Source organism: Coregonus lavaretus, assembly GCF_964263955.1.
Source record: "Coregonus lavaretus genome assembly, chromosome: 18".
Classification (NCBI taxonomy): Eukaryota; Metazoa; Chordata; class Actinopteri; order Salmoniformes; family Salmonidae; genus Coregonus; species Coregonus lavaretus.
In genome coordinates, this window is record NC_140005.1 from 30,008,840 (window position 1) to 30,029,423 (window position 20,584).

The following is a 20,584-nucleotide window of genomic DNA, read 5'->3' on the forward strand; positions in this document are numbered from 1 at the left end:
ACTGCTTCTATTCATATATATTCCTATGCTCTTGTCCTAAAACTATGATACCCTTCTTGTCTCTTTTTTCATGTTAAACAAACATATTTCCCTTGACAAGAATTAAGAGATGACTGTATTCATTCAGTGTTGTGGATAAGTGGCTCCCTTTTAGTGTAACTGTCTATTCTGAGCCTGGGCCACTGTGCTACATGGAGCATGATTCTGGTGATGTCACCCATCCCAGTGGCTTGTTAAAGCGGGAGGTCCAAACCGCCGTTTTACTAGAGACAATCCTTCCGCCTCAGACTGACACTCATAGTTCCCACACCGTGTGTTTACGCAGTGGGACAGGGCGTGCTCTCGGAGTGTTGTACAGTCAGACCTACAGCACGTCTTCAGTTCAGATGTGTGGGTGGCTCATGTAGTAAAACATGGCTTCCCCAGCAACCACAACAAACACCCCACCATATGTAGGCTGTTTGGGGGATGCCACCCAGTGCCAGGGTGTCAGCTGGCATTACCCACTTTGCCACCAGCAGATTGAGGACACCAGAGAGAGAGAGGCACCAGAGAGGGGCACAGAGAAACACATAGAGGGAAGGAAGAGTGTGAAAAATGGGAACATGGGAAGAGTTGGAGACAGAGCCAGGGAACAAGAGAAAGAAGGGAGCAGTGAAAGAGATGGAGAGGAGGAAAAAGAGAAGGATGAGAGAGCGAAATGGCCAGTCAAATTACAAGAGATAGAGTGCGACTAAAAATTTGATGGAAAGAGAGAGTGAGTGAGAGAAAGGGAAAGAGGGAGAAGAGGTGGTGACTGCAATGTTGGAGGGGGATCTGGCTATCAGCGCAATGATGCGGCACAGAGTGTACTGATGAGTCAGCTGGCTCCTGATATAGCCACCAATGGGCCTCCTCTCTCTGATCTCTCTCTCTCTCTCTCTCTCTCACTCTCACTCTCTCTCTCTCTCTCTCTCTCTCTCTCTCTCTCTCTCTCTCTCTCTCTCTCTCTCTCTCTCTCTCTCTCTCTCTCTCTCTCTCTCTCTCTCTCTCTCTCTCTCTCTGTGTCTGTCTGTCTGTCTGTGTGTCTGTCTGTGTGTCTGGTTAAAGAGCACAGTTTTAATTGGTTGCTGAATTACCAGCTCTCAGATTATAACAGCTCTCTCTCTTTAACTCTTTACATTCGTACCCATATACGGGTTGAAAATGGCAGATTTGGGTGCTAATACGTGCCTAAATTAGAACATATTGGCTGTACAGTAACATGATATGCTTCTCAGTGCTGTATGGGTTTTGACTGACAGCCGTACTGAACTTGAGCACCACGCACGACAAGAAGTTGTCACTTTTCCTCCCTGTAATTGGGCAACTTTTGCAATTTTTTTGTCTGAGTAAGGGAAATACTGTAAATTAAGAGGACTCTATGTATTTTGAAAGATGAGACTTATTGTTGAGGATTATAATAAATACCGCTTTGATGTCATATGAGCAAGCCAAACACCCACGAGTCCAAATGTGCACTTCACATTTCCAAGATTTTAAAACTCATGTCATATACGGGTCATTCTACAGATTCGGTGACATTTCAGTATTGTCAGTGTCCCAAGATGTACTAGTGTTATAACTTGTCAGAACATTTATCAAACTACACTTAAATTACAACATTTCAAAGTTTTACATGTTTTTAATATGGAGTAGAGAATATGATTTTAAACAGAGATGAATTTCAATACTTATATGTTTGCTTTTCTTAGGAGTATTAAGAATTTCGCCTGTCCCTATTGACCATCATGCAAATGGCGTGACTCATTTTGAGTACACAGTGTTAAATAATAATGCTTTTTTTTGTTAAATTAATTGTATATGCCCCCTTATTATGCATAATCCATTTTCTCAGCATAAGACATTTTATTTTCTGAGAAATTCAGGCTTTTACCCCTGTCCTTGTATTTCTTTCAACCCCGTAACGCAACAATACCCCCACTCACAATTAAATAATGGTTTGATCCTGTGGACATCATTTATGAGGAAGTGACATCATACAAGTCTTCAGAGAAGCCTGGTGTGACAAGTGGTAAGCTGCTCTCTCACTTTTTATAAATATTTCATGTTTTTTAAGCACATATGGGCTTTGTCAATCTCAGGTATTCAACTCTGTTGGGGGGGGGGAATTCATAGTTAAGATTTTACCAAGAATTGTTTTTATAGCTATGAAGTATAACAATGTCTTTTGTTGAATAAGGCCATGTGGCACACTGCTAGCTGCTAGCATCCCGAATTAGCAACAGATTAGCACAAAATCTTCAACCCTGTCACATTCAACCCCATCACATTTTTCAATGTTACGGGGTTGAATGGCTGTTACAGGGTTGAATAGCTGTTAAATCTTAGCAATATTTAATGTATATTGCTTAATACCAATCATATTTTCTTGTTGAATGTTTGTTGTTTACGGTTTTACAGTATCAACTAAAAGTACGAGGAATTTTTGAAAATAATAACTTTAAAAAAGTGACAATTAATTTGTTCTCTCTCCTATAGACATTGACATATTTAGGAGTATTATCTGCAAGTTCATGTTCATTTTACTACATAGTGATTAAAAGGATACAATATTTAGTCTTGAAGAGTAAGCAGGTCATTGACTTGACCTTGACCTACAATTTCAGATTCAACAATGGAAAAAACAGCAGCAGAAAGGAAACACACATAGAGAGGAAGGTGAGGGACATCCGCGCGCCGGTGGTCAGGTAATTCTCCTGGAAATGTAAGATCTTTAAGACACGAGGTGGTGGTGGTCATGGACACACAATCAACAGAAAATAAAGTTTTGTTGCTTTAAAGCATAATTTGGTAATGCATAAAAAGACTAGAGAATGTAAATGAAGACTAGTCTAAAAAGACATACAGTATACTGCCTTGGCAACTGGTGCGTGAGGGGTTCATGTTCACTAGCCGACTGGTTTGTGCTGACATATTTAGGAGTATTATCTGCAAGTTCACGTTCATTTTACTACATAGTGATTAAAAGGATACAGTAATTAGTTTTGGAGAGTAAACTGGTCATTGACTTGACCTTGACCTACAATTTCAGATTCAACAATGGCAAAAACAGCAGCAGAAAGGCAAAGAGAGTACAGGGCAAGAAGAAATGCTGATCCAGAACGAAGGGAAAAGTACCTCAGGAGTGAACGCATGAGATGGACAAAATATGTTTTAGCAGGAAAGAAGAAAGGAATAGGAGATCTAGATAAGAGAGGTCAAAAGATGAGGAGAAAGGGATGGAGAAAAGCGAAGGAGCGGCAAAAGCAAAGGGAAATGGCTGTTAATACTATTGCCACCCCTCCACAAAGTCCTGATAGAGACGTGGTGATGTTACATGAGCCCACAAGGTTAGGAAAAAGATTGTGTGTGTGAGAGAGAGAGAGAGAGAGAGAGAGAGAGAGAGAGAGAGAGAGAGAGAGAGAATAGGAGTGCAAAGGAGTGCATACAAATATGATTTCTGGTAACTTTGTACACTATTTCTTCAAAACTGCTTAGACATATTCACATTGTAATAGTATCCTTAACATTTATTTATACTGCTTATGAACTTACCTTGTTATGATTTGATACAATAAATAAAATTGAATTGAATTGTCTATTTGTTTGTTTTAGACAATCTGTGAAGGGGAAGAAAAAATCAAGAAAGACAAAAGACAAATTGAGAAAGAAGGTAGCTGATTTACAGAAATGTCTTGATGAAGAAAGGAGGGCCAAAGAAAAGTACAAAAAAAGGCTCCAGCGTTTAGAAAAGAAGACTTCGTCAAAATCCACAGCTGTACCAAGTGATGTCAGAAGATCTGCACTGCATCACACAGCACTCGTTGCTCAAATAAAGGAGCATTATAAAAATGCAAAAACTGAACGAGAGAAGCAAATTATATCCAGAGTAGTGGCAGGTAACATTATTAAGAAGTATAGACTGCAATCATTTTCAGAGTCTGCTTTGGGTTTTTCAAAGAAACGCTGGAAGCTCACAGGCAGTGTATCTACATTTCAAAGAAAGAAAATCTCAAACTTTGTGGACATCAAGAAGAGGGTGAGGGATTTCTTCACACGTGATGATATCAGTAGAATTACCACTGGCAAAAAGCAAACTAAAACAAAGAACAAACAGAAGATGCAGAAGAGGTTCCTCCTTGACACGTTGAAAAATCTGCATAGGAAGTTTCTTGCAGAGAACACAGAAGAAATTTCATACTCCATGTTCAGCCGCCTCCGGTTTACCCTTCCCTTGCTGATCGGGACACTTGTATGTGTAAGCTTCACGAAAACCTGACCTTTGTCGCAGAGAAGCTCAAACAAATTAAGCTTATTGAATCGTCAGTGCTTGAAGATTTAGTTGAAAGTGTGTGTTGTAGTTCCTTGAATAAGCAGTGCATGTACGGTGAATGTGAACAATGCAAGAACCAAACAGTTCCAATGTCAAGCTTGTATGCTGCTGATGAAAATGTTGTCTTTCTCCAGTGGATGGTCAAAGAAAAGCAAAGAAAAAATGAGGAAGGTCAAACAGTAAAAGTCACTGTGAAGGATGAGGTAAACATGACGCAGGAACAACTAGTACAGTTGTTTCATACGCTCCTCTTCAGGTTTCGGAAACATCTTTTCAACATTAAACAGCAGTATGCTTACTGTCGCGAACTCAAGAAAAACATGTCTGCAGATGAGTGCCTTATCCATATTGATTTTTCAGAAAACTTCACCTGCAGATATGGGACAGAGATACAGTCTGTTCACTTTGGTTCATCTCATGAACAGGCCGTCCTCCACACAGGTGTCCTCTACGTTGGACAGAATCAGCAACCAACTTGCTTCACCACCATTTCTCCATCAAGGAATAAGGCTCCTCCTGCTATCTGGGCACACCTCAGTCCTGTGCTTGATGACCTGCAACATACCCACCCCAACATATCAACAGTACACTTCTTCAGCGATGGCCCTTGTACCCAGTACAGGCAAAAAGGCAATTTCTTTCTGTTCAGCACAGAACTGGCCAAGAGGGGCTTGAGGGCAGGGTCTTGGAATTTCTTTGAAGCAGGGCATGGGAAGGGAGCACCAGATGGTGTTGGTGCAACCCTAAAAAGAACCGCAGACAGGCTGATAAGTCAAGGATGTGACATCCCAAATGCTCATACTCTGTACAGGGTCTTAGAGGAGAACAACACTGCCATCAAGCTTTACTTCATTGAAGACGAGGCCATCGAGAAAACCGTCCAAGGTATGCCAGCCAATTTGCCAGTAGTTCCATCCACAATGCGGATCCACCAAGTTGTTTGTGTGGCTGCAAGGCAAATTGCCTACCGTGATGTAAGCTGTATGTGCACAGTCCACAACAAGAAACTGGAATGCCAGTGTTTCAATACACAACATTTCACATTTACCCCTAAAGTTACATCAGTCGTGTCACAGAGGGAGGTTGATTGGGCAAATCCAGACATATGCGGGAAATGGTGCGTGGCCAAATATGATGACGATTTCTATCCCGGAATAATTCTAGCCACAGATGAATCCCATGTGCAGGTCAAATGCATGTGCTGTGCTGGACCAAATAGGTACTTCTGGCCACTTCTTGATGATATCCTGTGGTATCCATTTGAGGACATCTTGGAACACATTGATCCCCCTAAACCGGTGACTTCTAGGCACATGGAAATACAGAAGGAAGTGTGGGCTAGGCTCTCTCAGTAAAAATGGTGAACAAACTGTAGGCTTACCTATAGGTTATTAATGTTAAGATGTTTGCTTAATGTTCAAACATTCAAACAACACAGACATTCCTGCCATTACTCTGGATATTTCTATGAAATCAATGAAATGTTGTAACTGTTGTTAGTTTATTAATGTGTTTTAATCTGTCTAGATTTCATCTTGATTGTTTAAACTTTAAAAGCTATGTTGACAGTAGTTTAAAATGTTAAAAAATGGCAACATGTGACCTATATAGGTTATCAATGTTAAGATGTTTGCTCAATGTTCAAACAGACTCCTGCCATTATCAGATGGATATTTTTATGAAATCAATGAAATGTTGTTACTGTTATTAGTTCATTAATGTGTTTTACTCTGTCTAGCTTTCATCTAGATTCTTTAGATTTTAAAAGCTATGTTGACAGTAGGTTTAAAAATGTTTAAAATGTTTAAAAAATGGCAACATGTTAGTGATCTCAAAAGATAAAACATATGACACGTGATGCTTTTCACTCAACCCTGTTACATGATTTTCAACCCTGTTGCGGTGCATTCATCCCTGTTACGAGATTTTTTTTTTACATTTTTGTATTAAATACACAAAATATAACATCAATAGTGTTTTTATTGTGTGTATTAAATCAGGGTAAATAAGGCTATTTCAATTTTGTCAGGAATTACGCAGCATTCTTGCGAAAATGTGGAGTTAGATTAGAAATTTCTTCATCGTAAACTGGAAAGGATGGTGCTGGTCAGTTTTTCTTGATTTTCTCTTTAATTACAATATGCCATTATTTACAAGGGACATCTAAACTGTGAGATTATGCCAGAAGCTGATCTCAAGCTTATTGGAAAAATGAATAGTTGAATATCAAAATGACTGTGACGGGGTTGAATTAAATTGGGACTTGTTTGAGAAAATAATACAGAATAATAACTTAATACTCTACATTGAGATGGGAAAAGGTATTTTCTATCAAGTACACACATTACTTTGTCACATCAAATAAAAAAAAGCTTAAGATTTTAATGTTCATTGTTTCATTCTCCTCAATCACAAAAGGCACCGAATCTGTAGAATGACCCATACAGTGTCAATGATGTACAGTTACAAGATTACGTGTTGTCAAACCCTGGGTTGTTCTGAACAGAATGAGCCTATGTTTGTTTATTGTGAAGAAAATGTTGCGCGGCACACGCACCTGAATGCACTCATGACCCCTTTCTATGCGCACCAAAATTATGATCTGTTTCTCTGAATTGCCTTGTGCAAGCCTAACACTGTCAGATCGTATTTTATAACTTAGCTAGTCATGTTGGCAATATAACAAGCTTTCAAATCATGCCCACCTGACCCAGATTGCGATTTATACTGGACTCTGTTTGGATTGCGTAAACAACAACAGTAATTGTGTGATGGCGGGGATGCAGGGATGTGTTCCAAATGAAACAATTACAAGTGTGCTTGCTCTAGTTCCTCAACAAGGAGAGCTCAAAAAAGTACCTTTTATAGTTGAAGTCTTCTTTAGAGTCATAAAAGTGCATTGAAATTGCATAGGAACTGTGCACGTTTTGGAGAGATGTGGGCCACTTGGAGACACCAGTTAGTCCTCCCACTCAAACCTTTGTAAATGTTATGTTATGTTGCACCTACCCCATATTTTGCATGAATAGTCTTATCATGTTACTGAATGTATTTCAGATTTTGTTATCAACAAATATGGCAAGAAGTACAATAAATGAAATCTAAAGAAGACTTCAACTATAAAGGTAATGTTTTGATTCAGGTGAACTGTTGTGTACTCACCTTTGGTCTAATAATTTTCCCATTATCTCCAAATTGTTCCCTTTCAATTGCTACAATGGTTATGCATATGCTTTTCATATTTCTTCTGGATGAAACATTTCAATTTAGCCCTATCCATATAGGCCAATTCCCACGAATGTAAAGGGTTAAGCTTTTTGACTCTCTAATACAGCATTTATTTCTCCACTGCTAGATTTAACCTAAATTCATATGTCTGTCTACTATTTGTGTAGCCTGCCTAATAGGCTACTTTTGTATTTGAGTGATTTAAGAATGACTTTTTATCTTTCTTCCTGAACCAACATATTTCCTTCAGGGCTGTTCTTCTTAAAGCTAGAATACTTAGTTAATACTTAGACTTATGAATTAATTATATATATATATATATATATATATATATATATATATATATATACAGTGAGGGGAAAAAAGTATTTGATCTGATCCCCTGCTGATTTTGTACATTTGCCCACTGACAAAGACATGATAAGTCTATAATTTTAATGGTAGGTTTATTTGAACAGTGAGAGACAGAATAACAACAACAAAATCCAGAAAAACGCATGTCAAAAATGTTATCAATTTATTTGCATTTTAATGAGGGAAATAAGTATTTGACCCCCTCTCAATCAGAAAGATTTCTGTTTCCCAGGTGTCTTTTTTATATAGGTAACGAGCTGAGATTAGGAGCACACTCTTAAATGGAGTGCTCCTAATCTCAGTTTGTTACCTGTATAAAAGACACCTGTCCACAGAAGTAATAAATAAATCAGATTCCAAAATCTCCACCATGGCCAAGACCAAAGAGCTCTCCAAGGATGTCAGGGACAAGATTGTAGACCTACACAAGGCTGGAATGGGCTACAAGACCATCGCCAAGCAGCTTGGTGAGAAGGTGACAACAGTTGGTGCGATTATTCACAAATGTAAGAAACACAAAATAACTGTCAATCTCCCTCGGCCTGGGGCTCCATGCAAGATCTCACCTCGTGGAGTTGCAATGATCATGAGAACGGTGAGGAATCAGCCCAGAACTACACGGGAGGATCTTGTCAATGATCTCAAGGCAGCTGGGACCATAGTCACCAAGAAAACAATTGGTAACACACTACGCCGTGAAGGACTGAAATCCTGCAGCGCCCGCAAGGTCCCCCTGCTCAAGAAAGCACATATACTGGCCCGTCTGAAGTTTGCCAATGAACATCTGAATGATTCAGAGGAGAACTGGGTGAAAGTGTTGTGGTCAGATGAGACCAAAATCGAGCTCTTTGGCATCAACTCAACTCGCCGTGTTTGGAGTAGGAGGAATGCTGCCTATGACCCCAAGAACACCATCCCCACTGTCAAACATGGAGGTGGAAACATTATGCTTTGGGGGGGCGGGGGGGGGGGGGGGTTCTGCTAAGGGGACAGGACAACTTCACCGCATCAAAGGGACGATGGAAGGGGCCATGTACCGTCAAATCTTGGGTGAGAACCTCCTTCCCTCAGCCAGGGCATTGAAAATGGGTCGTGGATGGGTATTCCAGCATGACAATTATCCTAAATACACGGCCAAGGCAACAAAGGAGTGGCTCAAGAAGAAGCACATTAAGGTCCTGGAGTGGCCTAGCCAGTCTCCAGACCTTAATCCTGTAGAAAATCTGTGGAGGGAGCTGAAGGTTCGAGTTGCCAAACGTCAGGCTCGAAACCTTAATAACTTGGAGAAGATCTGCAAAGAGGAGTGGGACAAAATCCCTCCTGAGATGTGTGCAAACCTGGTGGCCAACTACAAGAAACGTCTGACCTCTGTGATTGCCAACAAGGGTTTTGCCACCAAGTACTAAGTCATGTTTTGCAGAGGGGTCAAATACTTATTTCCCTCATTAAAATGCAAATCAATTTATAACATTTTTGACATGCGTTTTTCTGGATTTTTTTTTTGTTATTCGGTCTCTCACTGTTAAAATAAAACGACCATTAAAATTATAGACTGATCATGTCTTTGTCAGTGGGCAAACGTACAAAATCAGCAGGGGATCAAATACTTTTTTCCCTCACTGTATATACACATACGTACATACATACAGTGGGGAGAACAAGTATTTGATACACTGCCGATTTTGCAGGTTTTCCTACTTACAAAGCATGTAGAGGTCTGTAATTTTTATCATAGGTACACTTCAACTGTGAGAGACGGAATCTAAAACAAAAATCCAGAAAATCACATTGTATGATTTTTAAGTAATTATTTTGCATTTTATTGCATGACATAAGTATTTGATCACCTACCAACCAGTAAGAATTTCGGCTCTAACAGACCTGTTAGTTTTTCTTTAAGAAGCCCTCCTGTTCTCCACTCATTACCTGTATTAACTGCACCTGTTTGAACTCGTTACCTGTATAAAAGACACCTGTCCACACACTCAATCAAACAGACTCCAACCTCTCCACAATGGCCAAGACCAGAGAGCTGTGTAAGGACATCAGGGATAAAATTGTAGACCTGCACAAGGCTGGGATGGGCTACAGGACAATAGGCAAGCAGCTTGGTGAGAAGGCAACAACTGTTGGCGCAATTATTAGAAAATGGAAGAAGTTCAAGATGACGCTCAATCACCCTCGGTCTGGGGCTCCATGCAAGATCTCACCTTGTGGGGCATCAATGATCATGAGGAAGGTGAGGGATCAGCCCAGAACTACACGGCAGGACCTGGTCAATGACCTGAAGAGAGCTGGGACCACAGTCTCAAAGAAAACCATTAGTAACACACTACGCCGTCATGGATTAAAATCCTGCAGCGCACGCAAGGTCCCCCTGCTCAAGCCTGCGCATGTCCAGGCCCGTCTGAAGTTTGCCAATGACCATCTGGATGATCCAGAGGAGGAATGGGAGAAGGTCATGTGGTCTGATGAGACAAAAATAGAGCTTTTTGGTCTAAACTCCACTCGCCGTGTTTGGAGGAATAACAATATGCCATTTAGCAGACGCTTTTATCCAAAGCGACTTACAGTCCTGTGCGCATACATTTTTACGTATGGGTGGTCCCGGGGATCGAACCCACTACCCTGGCGTTACAAGCGCCATGCTCTACCAATTGAGCTACAGAGGATGAGTACAACCCCAAGAACACCATCCCAACTGTGAAGCATGGAGGTGGAAACATCATTCTTTAGGGATGCTTTTCTGCAAAGGGGACAGGACGACTGCACCGTATTAAGGGGAGGATGGATGGGGCCATGTATCGCGAGATCTTGGCCAACAACCTCCTTCCCTCAGGAAGAGCATTGAAGATGGGTCGTGGCTGGGTCTTCCAGCATGACAACGACCCGAAACACACAGCCAGAGCAACTAAGGAGTGGCTCCGTAAGAAGAATCTCAAGGTCCTGGAGTGGCCTAGCCAGTCTCCAGACCTGAACCCAATAGAAAATCTTTGGAGGGAGCTGAAAGTCCGTATTGCCCAGCGAGAGCCCCGAAACCTGAAGGATCTGGAGAAGGTCTGTATAGAGGAGCCATAATCCCTGCTGCAGTGTGTGCAAACCTGGTCAAGACCTACAGGAAACGAATGATCTCTGTAATTGCAAACAAAGGTTTCTGTACCAAATATTAAGTTCTGCTTTTCTGATGTATCAAATACTTATGTCATGCAATAAAATGCAAAAGAATTACTTAAAAATCATACAATGTGATTTTCTGGATTTTTGTTTTAGATTCCGTCTCTCACAGTTGAAGTGTACCCATGATAAAAATGACAGACCTCTACATGCTTTGTAAGTAGGAAAACCTGCAAAATCGGCAGTGTATCAAATACTTGTTCTCCCCACTGTACATACATACATACATACATACATACATACATACATACATACATACATACAGCACCAGTCAAAAGTTTGGACACACTTACTCATTCAAGGGTTTTTCTTTATTTGTACTATTTTCTGCATTTTAGAATAATAGTGAAGACATCAAAACTATGAAATAACACATATGGAATCATGTAGTAACCAAAAAAGTGTTAAACAAATATATATATATATATTTTATTTTTGAGATTCTTCAAAGTAGCCACCCTTTGCCTTGATGACAGCTTTGCACACTCTTTGCATTCTCGCAACCAGCTTCATGAGGTAGCCACCTGGAATGCATTTCAATTAACAGGTATACCTTGTTAAAAGTTAATTTGTGGAATTTATTTCCTTCTTAATGTGTTTGAGCCAATCAGTTGTGTTGTGACAATGTAGCGGTGGTATACAGAAGATAGCCCTATTTGGTCCATATTATGGCAAGAATAGCTCAAATAAGCAAAGAGAAACAACAGTCCATCATTACTTTAAGACATGAAGGTCAGTCAATACGGAACATTTCAAGAACTTTGAAGGTTTTGTCAAGTGCAGTCGCAAAAACCATCAAGCGCTATGATGAAACTGGCTCTCATGAGGACCGCTACAGGAATGGAAGACCCAGAGTTACCTCTGCTGCAGAGGATAAGTTCATTAGAGTTAACTGCACCCCTCATTGCGGCCCAAATAAATGCTTCACAGAGTTCAAGTAACAGACACATCTCAACATCAACTGTTCAGAGGAGACTGTGTGAATAAGGCCTTCATGGTCAAATTGCTGCAAAGAAACCACTACTAAAGGACACCAATAAAAGGAAGAGACTTGCTTGGGCCAAGAAACACGAGCAATGGACATTAGACCAGTGGAAATCTGTCCTTTTGGTCTGATGAGTCCAAATGTGAGATTTTTGGTTTCAACTGCCGTGTCTTTGTGAGACGCAGATTTCTGCATGTATGGTTCCCACCGTGAAGCATGGAGGAGGAGGTGTGATTGTGTGGGGGTGCTTTGCTGGTGACACTGTCAGTGATTTATTTAGAATTCAAGGCACACTTAACCAGCATGGCTACCACAGCATTCTGCAGCGATACGCCATCCCATCTGGTTTGCGCTTAGTAGGACTATCATTTGTTTTTCAACAGGACAATGACCCAAAACACACCTCCAGGCTGTGTAAGGGCTATTTGACCAAGAAGGAGAGTGATGGTGCTCCAGCAGATGACCTGGCCTCCACAATCACCCGACCTCAATCCAATTGAGATGGTTTGGTATGAGTTGGACTGCAGAGTGAAGGAAAAGCAGCCAACGAGTGCTCAGCATATGTGGGAACTCCTTCCAGACTGTTGGAAAAGCATTCCTCATGAAGCTGGTTGAGAGAATGCCAAGAGTGTGCAAAGCTGTCATCAAGGCAAAGGGTGGCTATTTGAAGAATCTAAAATTGAAATAACACTTTTTTGGTTACTACATGATTCCATATGTTTTATTTCATAGTTTTGACGTCTTCGCTATTATTCTACAATGTAGAAAATAGTAAAAATAAAAACCCTTGGATGAGTAGCTGTGTCCAAACTTTTGACTGGTACTGTATATACCCCAACACAACCCAAAATATAAGCTTGTTTTCCTCCAATGTTTTAAACAATGTAAATGTAAACAAACTCTATATAGCCTCAAAACATGGTAGAAACTAGGGCTGAGAATTGCCAGGGACCTCACGATACGATATGTAATTTGATTTTCACGATTCTATATGTAGTCTATTACGATTCGATACTGCAATTTTATTGCGATTTGATGTTCCAAAAATATTGCTCAATTTATGTCCGCTTCAGAGAGACGAGCACATGAGATAATGAGTTTTGTTCAGTCAGTGAAATAAAAGTGCTGAAAACATGTTGGCTCATAGAACAAGCTATAGGATGAAAAATATCAGCGTTTTGGCATAGGAACAGCCGTCTAACGCTAGTTAACGCAAACTACAGCGCTAGCTAATGCTTTTTTTTTTTACAAATCAATACTTGGAGTCAAATATCAATATATTGTCAAAACATTATATTGCGATGTAATTATCGAGGTGTGGTGTGTCTCTACTGTTTGGTGTCTGTTTGTCCTCTGCTCTCACACAGAGAAACAGTCCTGTCCTTTTGATAACATCCCAGAGTGGAATCAGACCCACTCCCCCAATCTGTATAGACTATCTGAATTCCATTAATCTTCTCTCTCTCCTTACCTATCTCACTGTCTTTCCTAATCCCGCTCTCTCTCGCTTTAGCTCTGTCTCCTTTTTTTTCTCTCTCTTTCTCCACCTCTCTTCTTCTCTCTCTACCTCCCTGTGTAGAATGCGTTGTCGTCCTTCCTCCTAACGGAGATACTTCCTCCTCCTCCCGGGCCCACCACTCACCTTACCCGCTCTGGCTCCGCTCAGTCTCGCCTCCCACAATCGGCCCCAGAGGCAGACACCCCTGCCCCCCTCTTCTCTCTCTCCCTCCCTCTTACCCTCAGCAGGCTCTGTGTAAACACAACCCTTACTCCTGTCTTTCTTACTCCTCTCTTTCTCTGGGAGTGAGACACACTCCTGTCTAGTACACACCTGCTAGGCCTATTGTGAATGTGTTCATCCACTAATATCATACTCCCTCACTCGCATAAACTCACCAAATATGTTTCCTAGCCTACTCATGTGACCACAGTCACACACCAGATATATCACATATCCACACGCCCTCACATACAGCTGCCACGTATGCACTCTTATCAAACATAGACAAAGGTGCACACGTTAAGTGATTTAGAGAGCGACCATCATGTTGCCATTGGGACTTGACTTTCTTTGAATGTTGATTTGTTTTAGGGGTTTCTTGTAATGTTTTTGCATTGGTAAAAACATATAATTTTACTTATTTGTTTTATTGATTTAATCTAATTTATTAATACTGTCAGCACAGATTACCATGTTATAGAAAGCCCCCAAATAAGGGATTCAAACATGCACATCAAACGGAATGCACAAGTTACCACACAAGTGTCATCCCTCCCTGATCCAACCCCAGGTGCACGCGCCCCTCTCATTCACTCAGCCCTCGTCGTCATGCATGCTCACACAAAACCTCAAAGACTAATGGCCGTCTCTCATTTCATTTAATCTGCCTAGAGCAGTGGTCACCAACCTTTTCTGAGTCAAGATCACTTTCCCAGCAAGCCGAGATCTACCGCTCAGATTTTTTTTGGAACAATACATAAATGTAACATTAACCTAATAAAAACAGTTCTGTAGGAAGGAGGTTTTGTGCAGTAGGCCATATACAATATCACAGCATATTGGCTACATGCTTGGCCTGCCAATATTGTTCTTCTCAGACCATATTATATTTCAAAACTCGAGCTTTGATAACAAAATAGATCAGTTGGTGTAGCACTTGCGAGGCACTGCTGAGCATAAATTTGAATAATTAGCTTTCTTATTTTATTGGGCTGATGGTACCTGCATCTGATGCTCATATTGTGTTTCAAGACAACTGGGAACATGGGTGGGGGACTAGGTCAAATCATAACGTCAATGATCTTCAGGTCAGAAAGTTGTATGACTGTTCAAAACGATTTTTCCCGATCGGATCTTGTTTTTATTTTTACGACTTCCCAGTTGTCTTAAACGCAGCATAGTCGGAAGTCGGAGTTCCCAGTTGTTTTGAACACTGCATTAGTCTCAACGCAGGGAGGGAGAGCGTAGCAGGGTCCGTCTCTCACGGTCCCTGCCCTCTCCTTCCTTTCCACTGGTGAGACTGACCAGAGATAAGGGACACAGTCTTCCACCTGATGGCGAATCTCGAGTTGCACTGCATCTGCCTCATGCACAAATTCATGTTGTTCCTATGACCAGAGAAAGTGAAATATTCCTTGATATTAAAATAGACACAACGAGCTGCTAATAATAATAATAACGCAGGACTATCTACACTTGGCTACTCGTTTTATGTTTTGAAACAGTGCTGAATAAATAACTTTAACTAACTTATAAAAACAGCAGCTCTCTTCTGTATTCTTTGTCAGTCTCTCTCTGATCATGGTTTTAAGTCATTCAATCTTACATAGGCTAGTATCAAACGGTGATTTGAGCTATCCGATTGGCCAGCGCAGTAGGCGCTCTCGATTTAGCCACACATATCATTTTGAAATGGTTCAAAATGGGAACACTTTTCTTACCCGGTGGGCAGGGATTCTGAATCAAGTGCACCTACCACCAATAGCGGAGGGAAAAAAAGGAGCGCAAGCCTTTATCGTTCGCGTTTCTACAGAAATGTTTGGTGATCGACTGTCCAGCACTCTCGATTTAATAATGGGCTTTTGGAAGCACCCGACTCTCTGCCACACACTTACAGTGCCTTCAGAAAGTATTCATACCCCTTGACCACATTTTGTTATGTTACAGCCTAAATTCTAAATGGATAAAAATATATATATCTCACCCATCTACACACAATACCCCATAATGAGAGTGAAAACGCGTTTAGAAATGTTTTATTGAAAATGAAATACAGAAATATCTCATTTACACAAGTATTCACACCGCTGAGTCAATACATGTTAGAATCACCTTTGGCAGCGATTACAGCTGTGAGTTTTTCTGGGTAAGTCTCTAAGAGCTTTGCACGCCTGGATTGTACAATATTGTACACATTATTATTAAAAAAATTCTACAAGCTCTGTCAAGTTGGTTGTTGACCATTGCTAGACAGCCATTTTCAAGTCTTGCCATAGAATTTCAAGCTGATTTAAGTCATAACTGTTACTACTGTAGGCCACTCAGGAACATTCAATGTTGTCTTGGTACGCAACTCCAGTATATATTTGGCCTTGTGTTTTAGGTTATTGTCAGTGTTGTGTTCGAGACCACCTAAAGCGAGACCGATTCAAGACCAAGACCGGAGCAAATCGAGTCAGTCAAGACCAAGACCGGAGGCGGGGCAAGACCGAGTCAAGACCGAGACCGGGAGGGGGACAAGGGGTCCGAGACAGAGTCAAGACCGAGACCAGAAAAATGCGAGTCCAATTCAAGACCATGATTGTAATTTTGTCAAATCTCCACCATAATAAGAGTTCAGAATGTCCAGTATATATGTGTTCCTATTTCAGAACAACATATGGGTTCTTTAGACATTCAAAATAGTGAAAGAATGCGGGGAAAATAGAGCCACTCTACAAATTATTACTAACCCAAACAGTGGGGAACAATGGGCCTTCTACGCCTTCAGAGAATGGCTAAGGATTTATAAAATAATAATAATAATATAATAATGATAATTGTATTATTTTCAATGATGTTCTGATTTAATCTCTTTAGTTTTTGTTGGAAATGAAATGGTTAACACTGAAGAGAGAAAAATATGCTTTGCTGGTCTCTGGGGAGATAAATCTAGCTAGCAAAGTCAGCCATTGGAAGCTAGATAAAGGTATCTGCCGTTCAACTGTATTAGGGCAACATTTTGGAGTGACAGTTGAATCAACCAATCACATTTTGACTTAATGGCGGGACCGTTTTTACAAAAACGTATGGAAACTTATGCCGTCTTGAAGGCCAACCGGTCACTGCGCAAATATGAGCAGTAGATTTGGATTTCTGAAAATATGTAAAAATTAGCTTATGGCCTTATACAGCTCGTTAAGTGAGGTCTTAGTGCCAGCATCGGTGGCTACGAATAATATAGATGAGAACTCTCTTGGTAGACAGTGTGATCTACAGCTTATCATGAGGTATTCAACCTCAGGCGAGCAATACCTCAAGACTTCTTTAATATTAGACATCGCGCACCAGCAGTTATTGACAAATAGACACCGGTCATATTCCATATTCAGCGGGTGTTGCGTGTTCGTAAATTAATCAGTTGTTCTACGCTGTGGCACACTCAGACGAGAGTGCTCTGCAATCGAAGTAGATAGCCAGAGTGTATTTGTGAACGCAAGAGATATGCTAAATGGATAACAGCCGTTTAAGTTCTTGCTAGCTAACCAAATGACACCTGCATCTCTAGCTGTGTATTGCCACCGAAAAACGATATGAGGGGGAAAAGTAACTCCCCCACTCCTCCAATGGTATGACATCCTCCTAGCAGCTAGCTATCTAGCTAACGTTAGGCTTTGTGTTTTTAGCTTGCTACATAAATAGATACGCTAGCCTATTAGCCACGTTATGACTGACTTGTGATCATTGCCCTTGCTAGTTTGATTTTATTGACATTCCCAGCCTTAGTTATATTCGTCCGTTTTTGTCCAGAATATTGAGTCACTAAAACAGTGTATCGCATCGCGAATGGAGGCAGCAAACAATGCCAGCTGTGATTTACAACCTGATAGCAATATTTTTTGGACTACCAAGAAATGTATTGGTGAATTATATTAATCATGAATTGAACTGGATCCGTCTATTCTGCCAACAATGCCTTAGTGTACGTCATGGAACGTTGAGTCAAATATAACCTATTTTTAAAACCTCTTTTATAAAGTTGGTTTTGTAGCATAAACTGGGAATTTGATATTTTTTACTGATATTATGATTGTCTGTTTGTTTCATATCTGCAAAGTAGTTAAAACGCTGTCAGTTCCACTATAAACTTTACATCACTGGTTACTTTGTGTGCTATACGTGAAATGTTTTCCGATTAGGAAATGCTTAATGGTTGTGTTTTTGTATTCTTATGATTGGCTTATTATGTCCGAGTTTATGGACTGCTTATCCTTTAACGTCATGCTGTGTGTGACTGCTGTCTTTCCATCAGCCTTATGCAGTGGTGTAGTGGTGCCTGGAAAAGTGGGTATACTCAAATTTTGCCAAACAGCCAGCCCAGTGAAGGAAAGGCACCCTGTGTGAAAAATACAAATGTTCCTATGTTTTTTTTAAATGAGGTTTCCTATAGATGTTTCAGATTTTCACTCTCAAAATCACAATTTTTATAGAAAAAAATACAAAAATGTGATGGTCTTAAGTCCACAACAATGCTTAAACCACATACATCTGATTGGGTGGGCCTCTGTCCACCCAGACCCGTCCATGTCTACGCCCCTGACGCAAACAGCGCATGATGACAATTGCACATCACAAATAGCCTACTAACCAACACTTCGGACTAAACTTTTGCATACCTATTATTGCTTTAGTTACCATTTACTGGTAGATAAGTTGAAACGTCTTTCCTACTGTACCGGCTACCGATGTCATTCTTCTGTGAGCTGCTCCATGCCAAAACCAGTTGAGAGCTACACACTTTTGCTACCTGTGAAAATATGCTTTGGGATTGTGTAGGCTACTTTGTGCATGATTTCTCTATTGTACTACATAATTGATAAGTCGTATACCTCCACTACACTACTTTGCTATGCATCAGTAGGGATTAAGAAGTGAGTATACGCAATGCCCACTGAAAAGAAAAGTGGGTATATGGTTTATAGCCTCCACTACACAACTGGCCCTTTTGTGTTTTACAAAAGGTGTATTCTCCTACATGACTGCACTGGTATTACGGTTGCTGTCCTTTCAGAATCACGAACCTGTCACACATTGAAGGTCTATAGGTTCGCCACTGCGCAATCATGTCTATTATAGATATAAAGGCTGTTAAGAATACTGTATTCATGTCATGGAAGCTGATAATAATTAGTTTTTTACTCCTCTGGTCTCGGGAAGAAATTACGAGTCCTCGCTGTCTGAGACCGAGTACAAATGTATCCGACACCGAGACACTGTGGGGGTTAAGAAGTAATGTACTACAACACTGGTTATTGTCCTGCTGAAAGGTGAATTTGTCTCCCAGTGTCTGTTGGAAAGCAGACTGAACCAGGTTTTCCTCTAGGATTGTGCCTGTGCTTAGCTCTATTCCGTTTATTTTATTATTATTTTTAACTCCCTAGTCCTTGCGGATGACAAGCATACCATACTGCAGCCACCACCATGCTTGAAAATATGAAGAGTGGTACTCAGTGATGTTGTGTTGGATTTGCCCCAAACATAACGCTTTGTATTCAGGACATAAAGTTAATTCCTTGGCCACATTTTTGTACTTTAGTGACTTATTGCAAACAGGGTGCATGTTTTAGAATACTTTTTATTCTATACAGGCTTCTTTTCGCTCTGTCATTTAGGTAAGTATTGTGGAGTAACTACAATATTGTTTTCTACTATCACAGCCATTCAACTCTAACTGTTTTAAAGTCACCATTTGCCTCATGGTGAAATCCCTGAGCGGTTTCCTTCCTCTCTGGCAACTGAGTTAGGAAGGATGCCTGTATCTTTGTAGTGACTGGGTGTATTGATACGCCATCCAAAGTGTAATTAGTAACTTCACCATGCTCAAAGGGATATTCAATGTCTGCTTTCTTTTTGAGGCATTGGAAAACCTCCCTGACCTTTGTGGTTGAATCTGTGTTTGAAATTCACTGCTCGACTGAGGGACCTTACAGATAATTGTATGTGTGGGGTACAGAGATGAGGTAGTTATTCAAAAATAAGGTTAAACACTATCATTGCACACAAAGTGAGTCCATGCAACTTATGTGACTTGTTAAGCAAATGTTTACTCCTGAACTTATTTAGGCTTGACATAACAAAGGGGCTGAATACTTATTGACTCAAGACATTTCAACTTTTAATTTTGAATTAATTTGAAAGAAATTCTAAAAACATAACTCCACTGGCTGTAACACAACTACATTTGGAAAAAGTCAAGAGGTGTGAATACTTTCTGAAGGCACTGTAGTTTCTTTAGCTGCCTCCAAAACTTACCACCCACTCCAGCTTTATCATAATTTGTAATAAAACCGCACTATGTTATGTGTTTTACAAATTTATGAGGAGGGGGGAAGAAATAGCTGAAATTATTGTGTTGGACTTGGATTGTTTCTATTTTTCTGAAGTTTCTTGTCATATCCAGTGTCGGGACATGGTTGGGGCTTTTCTTTTTTCTCCACGCGCTTCGTTTTTCTGTGTTGTATTTGAACGTGACACAATTAAACAGCTTACAGTGAGGAGTAAGATGGAGGTTAGATGTCTGTTCCTCAAAGGCTCCCTCGGACAGGGGTAAATAACATAGTTTCCACTTATTGATTTTACACTCTCATATCAAGATGGATTTCTACTTAAAGGGGTACTGCAAGATTTTGGCAATTCAGGCATTTTTCTACTTACCCAGTGTCAGGTGAACTTGTGGATACTGTTTTTTTTGCCTATGATGGTAGTTAGAGAGTTTTGTGAGCCAATGCTA

The 20,584-nt window shown here is 40.5% G+C and overlaps 1 protein-coding gene across 1 annotated transcript in view; it reads left to right on the top strand.

Moving 5' to 3' along the window:
* Positions 1-20,584, top strand: part of LOC311145389 (sprouty-related, EVH1 domain-containing protein 1-like) — a gene marked incomplete at its 3' end in the record, with an annotated part of 75,076 nt that overhangs the window by 40,472 nt on the left and 14,020 nt on the right. The window lies entirely within an intron of this gene.